Source organism: Myxocyprinus asiaticus, chromosome 38 (genome assembly GCF_019703515.2).
Source record: "Myxocyprinus asiaticus isolate MX2 ecotype Aquarium Trade chromosome 38, UBuf_Myxa_2, whole genome shotgun sequence".
Lineage (NCBI taxonomy): Eukaryota > Metazoa > Chordata > Actinopteri > Cypriniformes > Catostomidae > Myxocyprinus > Myxocyprinus asiaticus.
The window spans coordinates 40,419,065-40,435,850 of NC_059381.1; the positions used below are offsets into that span (position 1 = coordinate 40,419,065).

Below are 16,786 nucleotides of genomic sequence, written 5' to 3' on the forward strand. Positions count from 1 at the left end.
GAGCCAGTTCTGTGACGTAAGATTTAAAAATTCTGCAGCAAAACCATCTGGCCCCGGTGCCTTATCGGTAGATGTAGACATGGAACTATAAAGATCTAAATATAATTTTTTAAAGGCCTTATTAATATCTGTGGCAGAAGTAAATCTGTCAAAAAGAACGCATCTCAACCATGACATCATCAGGAGTAGAAATACCCCTGAAATGCTTCCAGGATTTGCTTCCAGCAACTTTGCTCGCCGTGTGTAGATGCAGCTCATCGCTGCTCTCAGGTGCAGCCTCGTGGCACATGGAAGTAATGTCCGACTTGAAACTGTGGCCATACAATCTCCATCTCGCTGGACGAGTTGAGATTGCTCTGTGTTCCACCGATCACTCTAATGGATCCGAAGGAGACCGCCAAGCAATCCGCATCTTCATCCGTTTGCCTGCAGAAGTGAAGAGATAAAAGATTTCTTTTCCATCTTCAATCAAGTCGACATTGCTGATTTCTCCGCCAGCCCGCTGAGAATCAGCAGCCGTACCCCATATGAGGTTTTAATGAGTTAGATTCAATTAATTAATTTAAATATTAATTAATAACTAAAGAAATAATTATCAATTAAACTGATCTAAACAACCAGTAAAGCCCTACACTGCCCTGCTGTCTGTCACCGAGTCACTGAGACAGGCAAAAGCTGAATCCAGATCATCCGTCCTGATTCTGCTGGACCTTTCTGCAGCCTTCGACACAGTCAACCATCAGATCTTACTCTCCACCCTCTCTTTGCTGGGCATCACAGGAACTGTGCTTGACTGGTTTAATTCCTATCTCTCAGGTAGGTCCTTCAAGGTAGCCTGGAGAGGTGAGGTGTCCAAGCCACATCAGCTACTTACTGGGGTACCTCAGAGTTCAGTGCTTGGGCCACTTTTCTTCTCTAAATACACAACATCACTGGGACCCATCATTCAGGCACATTGTTTCCTTTACCACTGCTACGCTGATGACACGCAACTCTACTTGTCTTTCCAGCCCAACGACACCACAGTGACTGCTCGAATCTCTGCCTGCCTGGCAGACATCTTGGCCTAGATGAAGGATCACCACCTGCAAATTAACCCAGCCAAGACCGAACTCCTTGTCTTTCCAGCCAACCCTGCTGCTGAACACAACATCACCATGCAGCTGGGTGCAACTACAGTAACGCCTTCCAAAACGGTCAGAAATCTAGGGGTAACCATTGATAAACTACATTTCACAGACCACATCTCAAAGACTACAAGATCATGTAGATTTACACTCTACAATATCAGGAAGATAAGACCCTTCCTCTATGAACATGCCACACAACTTCTTGTTCAGTCACTTGTCATAACTAGACTGGACAACTGTAACGCTCTCATTGCAGGCCTCCCTGCATGTGCAATTAGACCCCTGCAAATGATCCAGAATGCAGCAGCACATCTGGTCTTTAATCAACCAAAGAGAGCGCATGTTACACCACTCCTTGTCTCTCTTCACTGGCTGCTGGTTGATGCATGTATCAAGTTCAAGGCTCTGATGCTGGCATACAGAACAGTCACTGGGTCTGCTCCAGCATACCTAAAATCATTTCTGCAGAGCTACGTGCCCACTAGAAGCCTGCGGTTGGCTAAGGAATGTTGCCTTGTTGTACCAACACAAAGAGGCACCAAAACACTTTCCAGAACTTTCGGCTTCATCATACCACGTTGGTGGAATGACCTTCCCAACTCCATCCGTGAAGCTGACTCACTTTCTGTCTTCAAAAAACGGCTAAAAACACATCTTTTCCATGAGCACTTAACCAGTCACTAATATATATATATATATATATATATATATATATATATATATAGTTGCACTTTAATCTATTTTGAATGCTATTCTGATGCGAGTGAAACTTTGTAATATGGCACTTTTCATACCACTGTCTCCTTAAGATGATTTGCTTATGTTTTCCTCTTTTGTAAGTCGCTTTGGATAAAAGCGACTGCCAAATGAATAAATGTAAATGTAAGTAAATATATTGCCCCCAGAAGACTTCACTGAAGGAATGGTGGAAGAAAGCTTTGTTTTATGTCTGGCAAGAAATTTCCCTGCCTTGTTCCCTGACTCAAAATATGTCTATCTTGCCCTGAATAACCAAATTCTACCTTCTGTGACAAAATAGTATTAGTATGTGAATGGAGAGCGAGATTGGGAGATGAGAACGGTAAGGATTGTCACTTGTTTAAAATGAGTCTAACACCTGTTTCTTGTTCTAGTGAGGGTGCGGGAGAGTTTAAAAGGAAGCCAGATGCTGGAGAAGGCAGAGAGAGACTGACAAGCCTGTCCTTTGTGCGTGTGTGTGTGTATTGAAGTATCCAAAGACTCGTTAGTGTGTGTGGCGGAAAGCCCGATTTCAGTTGCCACTGGAAGGCTGCTTTGTTTGAGAGTGTAAAATAAATGATACGTGGACTGTTCTCCTGGCTCCTGCATTCTCCTTCTTATGAACATTGTTACACTTGTGCCGAAACCAGGGTGAATTGGAGAAAGAAGTGCCATTATGGAAGCCTCACCGCTGGGCGAAGTCATCTGTGCCCTCGCCAGCATTCAAGAGCAACACCATCAGGCTCTCCTCCTACAAGCCCAGGCCGAGGATCGACATGCACTGCAGAGTCTGATAGCCCCAGGCATGTCCTCAGCCGCATTCCCGGGGGCAGCAGCCATACCCCCTCTCCTGTTGACCAAGATGGGGCCCAAGGATGAACCGGAGGCCTTCATTGGGCTCTTTGAGCAGGCTGCTACTGCCTCGGGCTGGCCAGAAGCCCAGTGGGCGCTACATCTGTTACCGCTGCTCTCTGGGGAAGCCCAGTTTGTTGCTCAGCAGCTGCCGGCCAAACACCACCTGATCTATGGGGACCTGAGGAAGGCTATCCTCCAACAGATCGGCTGCACACATGAACACCACCACCAGAGATTCCATTCCCTCACACTTGGTGAGGCCGGCCGCCCATTTGTGTATGCCCAGCTGCTCCGCGATGCCTGTCGGAGGTGGGTGCTTGCCGACGGAGAGCCCGAGGCGGTGGTTAATCTGACTATTCAATTTCGGGGACAAAAGCATAGTGTCGAGGCAGCAGGTAGTTCCTGCCTCATCCATCCACTAATTTTGGGCACAAATTGGCCAGCATTTTCCACTTTATTAAGGGAAATTTGTGCTGGTCCTGTAACAGAACATTTCGGTGTGGGATTTGTGATGAACTGGCTGGGGAGGCGGAGCCGGGGCGTCTATATCAGCTCTGCGTCAGGATAACGTAAGGGAGGGGGAAGTCTCGGCTTCCCTAGCCCTTAGAGGATTCCCTGATGGGGATTTACCTCTGGAGCAGACACGAGATGAAACCATTAGGCATGAGAGTGAGAGTGACTGACGGTCAACGTCTTCAGCCAGACATTGCATTTGCATATCCATACTTTTCTATTATAAATGATCAGTTGTATTGAGTGATGCAGGATGCTCAGACAAAAGAAGATACAACCCAGTTATTAATACTGAAGAGCCGTCGGGAAATGTTATTCCAGATGGCTCATTATAATCAGATGGCTGGTCACTTAGGGCGAGAAAAAACACGAAACCGTCTTATTTTTATAAAAACTAACCCACCTGTTTTTATTGGCCGGGCATTCACGGGGATGTTCACAGTTGGTGTGCGGCATGCCGTGAATGTCAGCTGGTGAATCCGCCGGCCACCCCAAGAGCGCCTTTGCGCCCGCATCCTTTGATTGAGGTCCCCTTCGAAAGAATTGGTATGGACCTCATCGGGCCATTAGAGCGGACGGCATGCGGACATCGCTTTGTATTGGATCTGGTGGACTATGCCATGCGATATCCGGAAGCAGTGCCTCTACGCATCATTTCAGCACGTAGTGTTGTGGAGGCACTCTTCAAAATAATCTCCTGAGTGGGGATTCCGAAATAAATCCACACTGATCCTAGCACTACTTTCATGTCACTTATACTACACGAGTTGTACGAATAATTGTAAATTAAATCAATTAGAACAAGCGTGTACCATCCACAAATGGACGGCTTGGTCGAACGGTTTAATAAAACCTTGAAAAACATGATTTGTTAGTTCGTGCACGAAGATGCTCAAAAGCATGATCCAAATATATTTTCTACAAAATTTTAAAGGTTTTCTAACAATTGATACCATGTAATTGACCCTCTTTGCTATTTTTGTTTTTAGTTATAAGCTCTTACTTTTGGGTATGCCATTTAAGCATTAAATTCTTCAAAATGCCTTCAGGGTGTAATGGATTAATGTCTCATCTGAAGGATGGTGCATTTTTACAGGATAGTATTCCTGTCACTATACTGAGGTATTAGGTTCCACACAGACCACAGGGTGAGCACCCCCTGCTGGCCTCATTATCTCCTCTTCCAGCAGCAACCTTTGTTTTCCCCAGGAAGTTTCCCATACAGGTACTTACCAGCCTCAACCCTGCTCAGCCTCAGTGGGCAACCAGTTTAGAGCTAAAAGGTGATATGGCTGCTTTGTGTGAGCAACAGACAGAAATTAGTTTCAAATAAAGGGAGAAGGACTTTTTTTGTAAAAAGTATCGTATCTGGCCACATTTCTGTTCCCTAAATGCTTTGTTTACTGTTGGTCAAAGAGTAACCCAACAGGTTTGTTCAGTTTCTATGCAGACTCGGCTGAGGCGGCGAACGTGTGGCTGGACTGTCTGAATGAGGTGATCCGCAGCACTCTGTCATGCAGCGAAGTGGCACACCGACTGTGGTCGAGCCCCTGGAATAAAGTTTGTGCTGACTGTGGTGCTGCTAACCAGGAGTGGGCATCAGTGAACCTGCTGCTGGTCATCTGTGAGGTGGGCGCTCATCGATCATTGGGCAATAACAGGTCCAAAGTGCAAAGTCTCAAACTAGATAATAAGGTTTGGACAGAGCCTTTAGTTCAGGTGAGTTTTTATATTTTGACATATAAAGCTTAATAACACCTAATAACACTCCATGAGTAGGAGACTAAATAATTTAATGAGGTTCTCAATTTTCTTTTAAACTGTTAGCAAAATTTGGGGCATGTCTGAATACAGTTTAAACCCTAATTTGTGTGATTTTGATATTTTCTAGCAATAAACATTAAAGAAATAGAAAAATTAAAATACATATTAAAGGGGTAGTTCACCCAAAAATGAAAATTCTGTCATTTACTCTCCCTCGTGTTGTCCAAACACGTATTACTTTCCTCTGTGAACACAAAAGTAGACGTTTGGCAGAATGGTTACCATTCACATTCTCAACATTCTTCAAAATGTCTCGAGTTCCACGGAAGAAAGTCATGTGGAATGACTAAATGAGGGTGACTAAATAATGACAGAATTTATTGAATTTAGAATTCTTTAATTACTGTAATTACGAGATGGCAACTCAGAAATTCCACCTGCAGCTGTTCACTTCCTGGGACCTCAGAAGTTATTCATTTCTATGGCAACACTCATAATGCCAAAACGGCTTTCTTGTTGATAATGGCAAAATATTTATTCCAAAATTAATTCATTAATTCACCTCTAGATGCTGTTGCAAAATGTTTAAGAAAAATAGGAACACTTCAGGTAACAATGACCTAACAAAATGGCATAAAATAAAATCTCGTAATTAAGGTTATTCCAAAATTATGTGAACACACCATAAAGTTATGTTCAAATAAAACTACCACAGAATGAATAACACAGTTCCGGATTTCACCTAGATTATCCCTTAGTAGGGGCTAACTAGTTTGGGACCATATGTTTTTTTAAATTATTGATATATTGAAATATTGCTTGTATTTACCATAAATTGAAGATAAATATTTGTTAGATCATTTTTCTTACAACAAAATGTTTTTATTAACAGGATTGAGTTGAGCTTGATGAATGCAGCAATACTTTGAGAAAATGGATTGAGATCCAATGAATTTTTAAATGTTCACATATTCCTTGTAATCTCTCAATTAATACAAGGTTTTTTTTTAACAGCATGCATAATAATTATAAAAAAAGTTTTTTTGTCCCTGTTCAGGGTCTAATTGGTTCTAATTCTACAAAGTGTGATTTTTCATGTTTTGCAAATTTTTGTAAGCCCTTTTTTGTTTATCAACCCATAATACTATGAAAAGTTAATTTATACAAAAACCTTAAACATTTAACATGAAGATGAAACTTAAAAAAAACAAACAAAAAAAAAAAAAACGGGTGAATCTTAAAAAACCTGTCCAGATTATATCCATCTCATATTTCACACTAAAATAAAAAAAGAGATAGGAAATTATATTTTGCTTAAAAAATAAAGCCCATTTTAAGGGTCATTTTTAATATTAAGCACATTTTCACCCCCAAATTTATTTACTGTTTTGAAAGTAAAGAGAAAAGGGTAGTATTTAAATTTAGTGTTACCACTGAAGAATAAAAAATAAAAATAAAAAAAATAACAGGTTATTAATAGATGTGTTATTAAAGAATGCTTCCTAATTAGAAATATGGGGGGAAAGTGCAAAAATGAAAATAATAATAAAAAAATGACAAGTAATGGCCCTTCAATTATTGGTTCATTTTATTTATGCAAAATAAAAATAAGAATTCTTTAATTTTGGACTGAAATATGACTTGGACGTGTTCTTGACGAGTTTTGCACTAGTGACAATATTTTCCCAATATCTAAAACAAGTGTAATTTTTTTTATTTTTATGAATAGAGGATTAGTCTAATTCATGTTGCTTTGTTTTAAAGAGGCACCTGACTTTGACCGAATATGACATTCATAAGAACTTATGGGTGAGAATACAGTACACACATGCTTCATCTAACACTACCTGTCTGTTTAAAGTTCACTTAAAAATTATAGGATTAACAGAGAAATTATTTTATCCACAATTTAAGAATATTCAGAATAGTGTTACTATTGACGCGATGTTATGATGCTACCTAAATTGTACACAAAATAATGCAGTCATTTATTTATTTGTAATTTGTGTCATTTTTCTGCAGGTGTAGAGGAACTGCATGGAAAGCTGGATGAGGAGCGGTTCTTGCAGGACATTGAGTCCGCTGCCTGTGATTTTCTAAATTTAACCAGGGTCATCTCAGTGTTTGACTGCTCAGCAGAGTAAGAAAATATCATAATACATGTTATTTCATAGCTGTGTACTACAGAAATTACATGTTTATATGCAGAGCATATGGAAAAACTTGTGTGCAGTCTCACGAAGCCAGATCATTTTGTTTTTGCATACCACAATAAAAGACTTGTGTGGTTTCACAAACTGCTGTACAGAAAACACCCCAATGAAAATAGCATAAATGTGTGTAAACTTGATCTATGATCAGAATTTCTGTCCATCCAAAAATACAGATTGTTACAGACATAATTCAGAAAAATAAGAGGAATATCTTTAAGTGCCTCAAACTAAGAATATCTTTCAAAGATTTGATGCCACTGACCTCACAACATTGGCAAATACAATATTTAGTAAATGTGCTTTGTATTTTGTGGAAACATATACAGTGGCATGCAAAGGTTTGGGCACCCCTTATCAAAATTTCTGTTGCTGTGCATAGCTAAGCGAGCAAATGATTTCCAAAAGGCATAAAGTTAAAGATGACACATTTCTTTAATATTTTAAGCAATTTTACTTTTTTATATCCATCTTTTACAGTTTCAAAATAACAAAAAAGGAAAAGGGCCCGAAGCAAAAGTTTGGGCACCCTGCATGGTCAGTACTTACTAACACCCCCTGGCAAGTATCACAGCTTGTAAAAGCTTTTTGTAGCCAGCTAAGTGTCTTTCATTTCTTGTTTGGGGGATTTTCGCCCAGTCTTCCTTGCAAAAGTCTTCTAGTTCTGTGAGATTCTTGGGCCGTCTTGCATGCACTGCTCTTTTGAGGTCTATCCACAGATTTTCGATGATGTTTAGGTCGGGGGACTGTGAGGGCCATGGCAAAACCTTCAGCTTGCGCCTCTTGAGGTAGTCCATTGTGGATTTTGAGGTGTGTTTAGGATCATTATCCTGTTGTAGAAGCAATCCTCTTTTCATCTTCAGCTTTTTTACAGATGGTGTGATGTTTGCTTCCAGAATTTGCTGGTATTTAATTTAATCCATTCTTTCCTCTACCAGTGAAATGTTCCCCTGTGCCACTGGCATCAACACAAGCCCAAAGCATAATCGATCCACCCCCATGCTTAACAGTTGGAGAGGTGTTCTTTTCATGAAATTCTGCACCCTTTTTTCTCCAAACATACCTTTGCTCATTGCGGCCAAAAAGTTGTATTTTAACTTCATCAGTCTACAGGACTTGTTTCTAAAATGCATCAGGCTTGTTTAGATGTTCATTTGCAGACTTTTGATGCTGAAATTTGTGGTGAGGATGCAGGAAAGGTTTTCTTCTTGTTGGGCCTCATGTATTCAGATTGAAGACAAAGGCAGGCCTTACACAGTCGTAAAACCTAACTCAAGCCCCCACATACCAGGTCATAAATTATACTGATAAAAGTCGTGCCAAAATCAAACAAAGGGAGTCCAAAACAGACTACAAATCCCATGAAGCCTTGCTCACTAAAGGATCGAACTCTCAACTCCTATTGGATGAGGCACACAACAGAACGTCCCTCAAACCATGACATCATCAGGAGTAGAAATACCTCTGAAATGCTTCCGGGATTTGCTTCCAGCAACTTTGTTTGCAGTGTGTAGACGCAGCTCATTCGCTGCTATCAGGTGCAACCTCGTGGCACAAGGAAGTAACGTCCGACTTGAAACTGTGGCCATACAATCTCCATCTCGCTGGACGAGTTGAGATTACTCTGTGTTCAACCGCACACTAACGGATCCGAAGGAGACCGCCGAGCAATCCGCATCTTCATCCGTTTGCCTGCAGAAGTGTAGAGATTAAAGATTTCTCTTCCATCTTCAATCAAGTCGACATTTCTGAGTTCTCCGCCAGCCCGCCAAGAATCAACAGCCGTGCCCGCCGACAGAGCGAGGAAACGGCCTCCCGTCATCACCCGAGCCTCAAGGAACCGGGTCGGAATTAAAGGACGGATGAACACACATTCTGCATCCTCATGCGATTCAACTAAGAGGTTTACGTCTGGGCAGAGATAGAATATTATAGTGTGTTATTCTTGTATTTTAAGGTTTTTGCTTGTACAGTTTACGGACCGCCATGTCCGCTCATTAATACTCAGGGTATTAATTATCACAAATCTGTTTTGCTGTGCGGTCCAACCAAATTGGACTGTTGTGCATTTTCGCCATCGCGGGTCAAAGAACGCGGGACTTGTACGAGCCATCCACCGCGTCTCTGAGCGATAAACTAACAGATGCTTTCTCTCCCACGATCGCGAAATCGGCTTTAGGGCCATCACTTTATTCTCTCTCTCTCTCTCTCTCGTACTAACCACACACACACCCTCATATGTTATAGGATTATTTTGATTTCCATATCTAATCATATCACTGTTTAGTTTGTAGTTGTAAGTCGGAAGTTTTTTGACTGCATTGTATTAATTATTAATTGATATTACTGCATAAATAAACTTTGTTTATATTACAAAGAGAAGTGTTTTGGTTTGTTTTGCATACGCCTGTGTCATGCTGACGGGATGTCAGTGCTCGGATTCAAGCCTTCATTCATTGTTTTTTTCCCCGAAAATCGATATTCTTCAGATGTCGATTTTCCTAAGAAAACAGTCTAATATTGAGACTGTTATACTATCTGGTTATTAGTCCCTGATTCCAAGGTGGTGCCCCGTCAATGTTAATCCTTATTAATATTCTGTTGATTTTTGATAATTGATAATTATCTTTGATGATTGTTGAATTTGAATGATCAGTAAGCTAGTGTTAATTTTAATTAATGTTTCATCGATGTTAACAATTAACGATTATCTTTGATAATTGTTGATTTAAAGGATTAAAAACATTGATTCTCATTAATGTTCTATTGATTTTAATAATTAATAATTATCTTTGATAATTATTATTGCTAATAACCAAACCAGCTCCTAAACGTAGCGCACTACATTTACTGGTGCCCCATATGAGGTTTTAATGAGTTAGATTCAATTAATTAATTTAAATATTAATTGATAACTAAAGAAATAATTATTAATTATAGTAACACTGATCTAAACAACCAGTAAAGCCCTACATTCTCATGACTCTTCCATGAAGGTCATATTTGTGCAGGTGTCGCTGCACAGTAGAACAGTGCACCACTACTCCAGGGTCTGCTAAATCTTCCTTAAGGTCTTTTGCAGTCAAACAGGGGTTCTGATTTGCCTTTCTAGCAATCCTACGAGGAGTTCTCTCTGAAAGTTTTCTTCCAGACCTCAACTTGAACTCCACCATTCCTGTTAACTGCCATTTCTTAATTACATTACGAACTGAGGAAACAGCTACCTGAAAACGCTTTGCTATTTTCTTATAGCCTTCTCCTGCTTTGTGGGCATCAATTATTTTAATTTTAGGAGTGCTAGGCAGCTGCTTTGAGGAGCCCATGGCTGCTGATTGTTGGGACAAGATTTGAGGAGTCAGAGTATGTATAAAGCTTTGAAATTTGCATCACCTGGCCTTTCCAAATGATGATTGTGAACAAGCCATAGCCCTAACAAGCTAATTAAGGTCTGAGAACTTGGTAAAAGTTATCCGAGAGCTCAAATCTCTTGGGGTGCCTAAACTTTTGCATGGTGCTCCTTCCCTTTTTTTCACTCTAAAATTGTACAAATAAAAATAATACACTTAATATTGCTTAAAATGTTGAAAAGAATGTTTCATCTTTAACTTTATGCCTTTTGGAGATCAGTTCATCTTCTACTCAATTAACTATTCACAGCAACATAAATTTTGACCAGGGGTGCCCAAACTTTAGCATGCCACTGTAGGTGCAATTCAAATATAACTATATAAATATGAATTTGCTTGTAATTTATGAGTTTGAGATGTTAATGCTGACAGACTGATCTGTAATGACATACTCTCATGCAAAGAACCTTAACCAATGTCATCATATGACTGTTGTCCAGTTCATGCCAACATCTGTGAATACGTTCTGTGTAGATTGTGCTAGGTGCCATTTTGGATGAAGATCTGATGGGTGTGTGTGCTGTATCCAGAGCATCTGTATGTGAGGGTGCTGTGCTGCAGTGTGCTGTGCATTACAGACGGAGAAATTATCATATACACACAGCCACACAGCTCCAGAGACAAACTGCGGCTTGATGCTCACACACACTGCCATCAGTATAACAACACTTATTATAGCCTCTTTAGCAGCTACTGTAACTGCGATGTAAACAGTAATTAATAAATTAATGTTTCTTTTCTCTAGATCTGCAGCAGTCTGAGAACTCCATAGCGCTGCATGTTTCTGAGAGGTCAGCACCTTTTTTTTTTTTTTACATTAATGGGCTGGGTATTAAAAGCTGGTGAGGTGCATATCTAGATGCATTTGTGGACATCATAGGCATGTGCATCATTTTTGGCCATCACAGACGTGTGCATAATTTTGGGGCTTTTTGGGCATATGTGTGTACATATAATGATTAAATTGTAAGGATAATGATAGTAGTCTTTGAAGTGATGCAGCCAGTGGTCAACGAAGCACCCCTGGCTGGCACAGGCTGCTGTTGGCAGTTGCCATTCAGCAACTTATAATGGTGGGAGCTGGACCCGAAGCTGGAGCTGACATAGGTTCTGGAAATCCCGGGATGGCTATCCTGAGAAAGAAACAGGTTTAGGGTGCTTTTTACTACAGTTGTTGAGTAGAAACGTTAACAGCATGATGGTATACAGTAAAGCAAATTTAGAATAGCTAAATATGTGGGAGGTGATTGCTTTGAACCTTGCTATGTCATGTTCGATGACAGACGGACAGCAGCGCTACACACACTATATGTGTGTTCATGCCCAGGGGCACTAAGGAGTCTTAATATGGCCCTGCCAAATGAGTAAATCTATGAGAGCAGTTGGTAAGCTGCACAATCAAGCTCAACACTCTCAAGCCGGCCAAGAAGATAGTAAGATGGCGAATTCCGGATCTGCGCCACTGACAATCAGGGTTTTGATCAAAGAACTTGAAAAACTCAAAGAACATGACAGGAATATATTGCTTTGTTAAACAGTTCCCTAGAACCAATTCAATATTTTATTAACTTGATTGGTGCAACTTTGGCAGCTCAAGTGTCCACTATCAGTGAGATGGAAACAAGTTTCTCTGACCACAGTGAAAAAAAAACACAACTAGAGCATGATGTAAATGCTCTGCAGACAAAGCTGGCACAAGTGGCAGAGGAAAATGCGGCACTTAAAGCTAATGTGAACAGCCTGGTATATTGTTCAAAACGTCAGATCATACGGGTGGTAGGCCTACCCGAAGGTATCCAAGGGAAGACTGCAAGGAAGTTCAGCTAATTGGTTTGAGTTGCTATTGGTTTGAGGTCAGGAGATACCTGCATTTGTATAACTCGAGCCTGAAGGAATATGAAGACATAGAAGAGAAATAGTCTGTTGTCTCATGGCAGTCTTAGCGCATGAGCCAACTGCCTGTGTCATATGGCGTTTACTTTGACAGGCTCGCGTTTGACTGGATGCAGACGCTGAGCATTTGCATCAAAAACGAAGTATACTTTGGGCTTAAAGGGATAGTTCACCCAAAAATAAAAATTCTCATGCCATCCCAGATGTGTATGAATTTCTTTCTTCTACTGAACACAAATGAAGATTTTTAGAAGAATATCTCAACTCTGTAGGTCCTCACAATGCAAGTGATTGGGTACAAAATAAATTAAGCTCCAAAAAGCACATAAAAGCAGATTAGAAGTAATCCATAAGACTCCAGTGGTCAAATCTATATTTTCAGAAGCAATATGATAGGTGTGGGTGAGAAACAGATCAATATTTAAGTCTTTTTTTTTTTACTATAAATTCTCCCTTACCAGTAGATGGCGATATGCACAAAGAATGCAAATCTCCAAAGACAAAAGAAGAATGTGAAAGTGAAAGTGGAGATTGATAGTAAAAATGTATTTATTCAATATTCAATTTATTGTTCAGATGACTAATCACATTGTGAATACAGGGGGCTTGCTGGACATTCTGTGACTAGGTGGCCAGATCAAATGCTCTAAAGTGTTCTCACACCTGAAAAGCTTGTCTACTGACATTGCTTTGCTTCAGGAGACACCTTTGAATGAATGATAATGTCAGGATTTGTAAATAATGGGTTGGCCAAGTTTTTCATTCAAGCTTTAATAGCAAAGCCAGAGGTGCTGCTATCTTAATACATAAACAGACAAAGTTGATCCCACAATAAGTTTTTTTTTTTTTTTTTCTGATCCTGGAGGATGTTACACTATAGTCTGTGGCATCTTATTTCAAAATCCTGTTGTATTAGTGTTTATCCACTTAAAGTTTTATGACTACGCTTTTCTCCCATCTGCCAAATTTAGACACACTGTCTTATATTAGGAGATTTCAATTGTACGATTAATCACCTGGATCATCACCTGGATCACTCTCAATCTAAATCGACTGCTCCTACTCCAATGTCTAGGACTTTCTAGACATTGGAAAGTCCCTCCCCCTCAGCCCACCCCTCCTTTCATTTTCACCAAGCCATTGAATAAGTGCTTCCATTTTGGAAATTCAACTCCCCCCTCATATGAAAGTTTAAATTTAATCTATAATATTTAACCTGGAATAAAGATTTAATCTAAGTTTACTGTAAATGTAAAACCAAAATCACAATGATTATTTAAACGTAATCCTGCTTATTTTTGAACAAGATTTAAAGTTTGTTTCAACTGAATTATTAGATAAACCTAGATTTACTCTAGTTTTAAGATTAATATTTATCTTTATTATCCTTAAAGGATTGTAGGATTAAAGCATTCGGTCAGTATTTACTCTAATATCACTCAAACCCATATTCTCTTTGGAATACAAAAGTAAATAAAAAAGAAGAAAAAAAGAAGCCTCCACATGGCCACATAATTTGATATTTAATAAAAGTTAATAGTGACTCTGGGCTGTCAAGCTCCCCCCACCCCGCAAATAAATTCATATTAAAAGTAGTCGATATGATTCATGCACTATTTAAAGCCATAAAATCACTTTGAGTGATGAACAGACCGAAATGTAAGTCTTTATTCACTCCCAAATCAAATTATTGATGTGTGATGAACAGAGCAAGGAAATTTTCCTTTTCTGTTCCACAGAAGAAAGAAAATCATTTACACATCCAAATGTCTCTCTTAACCCGTATGAAGGAATTTAAATTTATTAAATTGAATTTATATATATATATATATATTATATTTCATTATTTACATGTCGGGTGCGGTGGAGCAGTTTATTAATACTGCCTTGCAGAGGACATGCTGCAAAATTTGAAGGCCACAATGTAAAAGAAAATTATTATTGAATAACAATTTTAATGCTTACTGTACATTTTGCATTACCGTATCAACTTCTGACTTTAGAAATAAGTGTGCTTCCTGTTTGAACACTGCACTTGGAATGTAGGAATTGTCATGAAGGCATAAAATATAATTGAAATAAAATAAATAGACTGGTATGTAATTATTATTGACATTTGTCTCCTCAGCTCTTTCACTTGAAATGGACAGGCACAGAACATATCGCAGACTGGTGAACCAACTTCCACCTGTTAATCGTGCAACACTGGCAGCTCTTTGTGGACACCTACACACGTATGACACCAAAGTCTTAAATATCACAGTACAACATTTAAATTTGAGCGATCTTGATCAAGTTTATCAAGTTGGATTTCACTACTAAACGTTATGAGATCATCGTTAGATCGTACTTTCAGTTATTTTTTGTGGTGCCAAAAGATCCCGGAAGTGCCACAGCCGAGCGTTTGTTTGTAAACAGTGTAAATTCATCTATATGGAATAAATATCAAACCACAACCCATCCTTGCCGTTTAGAGTTAAACCTGACGGCGATGACTGGTCAAATGACATGTATAACTTGAAAGCTCTAACTAAAATTTTAGTCACTCACATTATCTTGTAGAACTGGAAAGAATCCAGATTACTTAACCATATCAGATGGCTCAGAAAAGTTATGCTTCATCTAAAGCTGGAAACAAGAACAAGTTCCACAAAGTGTGGGCTCCATTCCTAACAAACTTGAACAGTCTTAACTTTCTGGTGTCAAAATACTTTCTCCTTTCCCAGCTTAAAATGCAGAGACAACAATAAGTAAGCCATTCATAGGTTAATTTTCTCAAAAACTGTAATATAAGATGGGAGAATTTAGCCACTTAACTGCATGTTTACAATCTTTGTATGCATTTAATTTTTATTTAGTCCAGGGGTTTTCAAAGTCTTAGACAGTGAGCCACCCCCTGACAAAATTAATGAGATGGCATTACAGGTACAATAACCTGTTTTCCCTTATCTTACTTTGTGATTAAGGGTGCTTTCACACTGGCAGTTTAGTTCAAAACAGAGCACAGTTCGCATGAAAAATTGGTAATGTGAAAGCTGTCATGTGGGGAGCGCACCACGGTACCGAACCCGAGACTACCTGTAGGAGGTGGTCTGAGTTCGGTTGCAATGGAACTGTAGGGTGATTTGCGTGAATGTGAAAGCAACTCAGACTCGGGTGCGCACTCGTTCAGGAAGTAACCTGCGCATGCGTTTTAGCCGATGATGACCTATGGTCATGAACTCTGGGTAATGACTGAAAGAATAAGATTATGGATACAAGCGGCTGAAATGAGTTTTCTCCACAGGGTGGCGGGACTCAATCTCCATGACAGGGTGAGGAGTTTGGCCATCCGGGAGGAACTCAGAGTAGAGTCGCTACTCCTCCACATTGAGAGGAGCCAGTTGAGGTGGTTCAGGCATCTGGTAAGGATGCCCCCTGTGCGCCTCCCGTTGGAGGTGTTCCAGGCACAGCAAACTGGAACGAGACCCTGAGGTCAGCCCAGTTGTCCTGGGAGTGGCTGGGGATCCCCTGGGGTGAGCTGGAGGAAGTTGCAGGGGACAGGGATGCCTTGGCCTCTCTGCTCTCCCTATTCCCACCGTGACCCTAATGGACTAAGCGGTAAAGAAAAAAATTGATAAAGTACTGACAACATTTCTCCCAAATAAAAATATTGTAATATACAGCATTTATTTGCAGAAAATGACAACTGGTCAAAATAACAAAAAAGATGCAGTGTTTTCAGACCTCGAACAACAAAGAAAACCAGTTAATATTCATTTTTAAACACAATACTAATGTTTTAACTTAGGAAGAGTTCAGACATCAATATTTGGTGGAATAACCCTGATTTTCAATCATGCGTCTTGGCATGCTCTCTACCAGTCTTTCACATTGCTGTTGGGTGATTTTATGCCACTTCTGGCACAAAAATTCAAGCAGCTTGGTTTTGTTTGATGGCTTGTGGCCATCCATTTTCCTCTAGATCACATTCCAGAGGTTTTCAATGGGATTCAGGTCTGGAGATTGTGCTGGCCATGACAGGGTCTTGATCCGGTGGTCCTCAATCCACACCTTGATTGACCTGACTGTGTGGCATGGAGCATTGCCCTGCTGGAAAAACCAATCCTCAGAGTTGGGGAACATTGTCAGAGCAAAAGGAAGCAAGTTTTCTTGCAGATTAACCTTGTACTCATACTTCCTTCGCAAAGACGAATCTGCTCGATTCCAGCTTTGCTGAAGCACCCCCAGATCATCACTGATCCTCCACCTGGTCATCTAATGGTTAGACAGAGAC

General features: G+C 40.0%; 1 long non-coding RNA gene across 2 annotated transcripts; it reads left to right on the forward strand.

The window, feature by feature from the left end:
• Nucleotides 1-4,613: 4,613 nt before the first annotated feature.
• LOC127429174 (uncharacterized) lies at nucleotides 4,614-16,030 on the forward strand. Of its 2 annotated transcripts, XR_007895238.1 has the most exons (5): nucleotides 4,614-4,955; nucleotides 6,765-6,809; nucleotides 7,023-7,140; nucleotides 11,363-11,408; nucleotides 14,639-16,030. It is a non-coding gene; the product is annotated as an uncharacterized LOC127429174 (long non-coding RNA). The 2 variants fall into 2 exon arrangements; XR_007895239.1 differs by lacking the exon at nucleotides 4,614-4,955 and having other exon boundaries at nucleotides 6,123-7,140; nucleotides 11,092-11,408.
• Nucleotides 16,031-16,786: the final 756 nt, after the last annotated feature.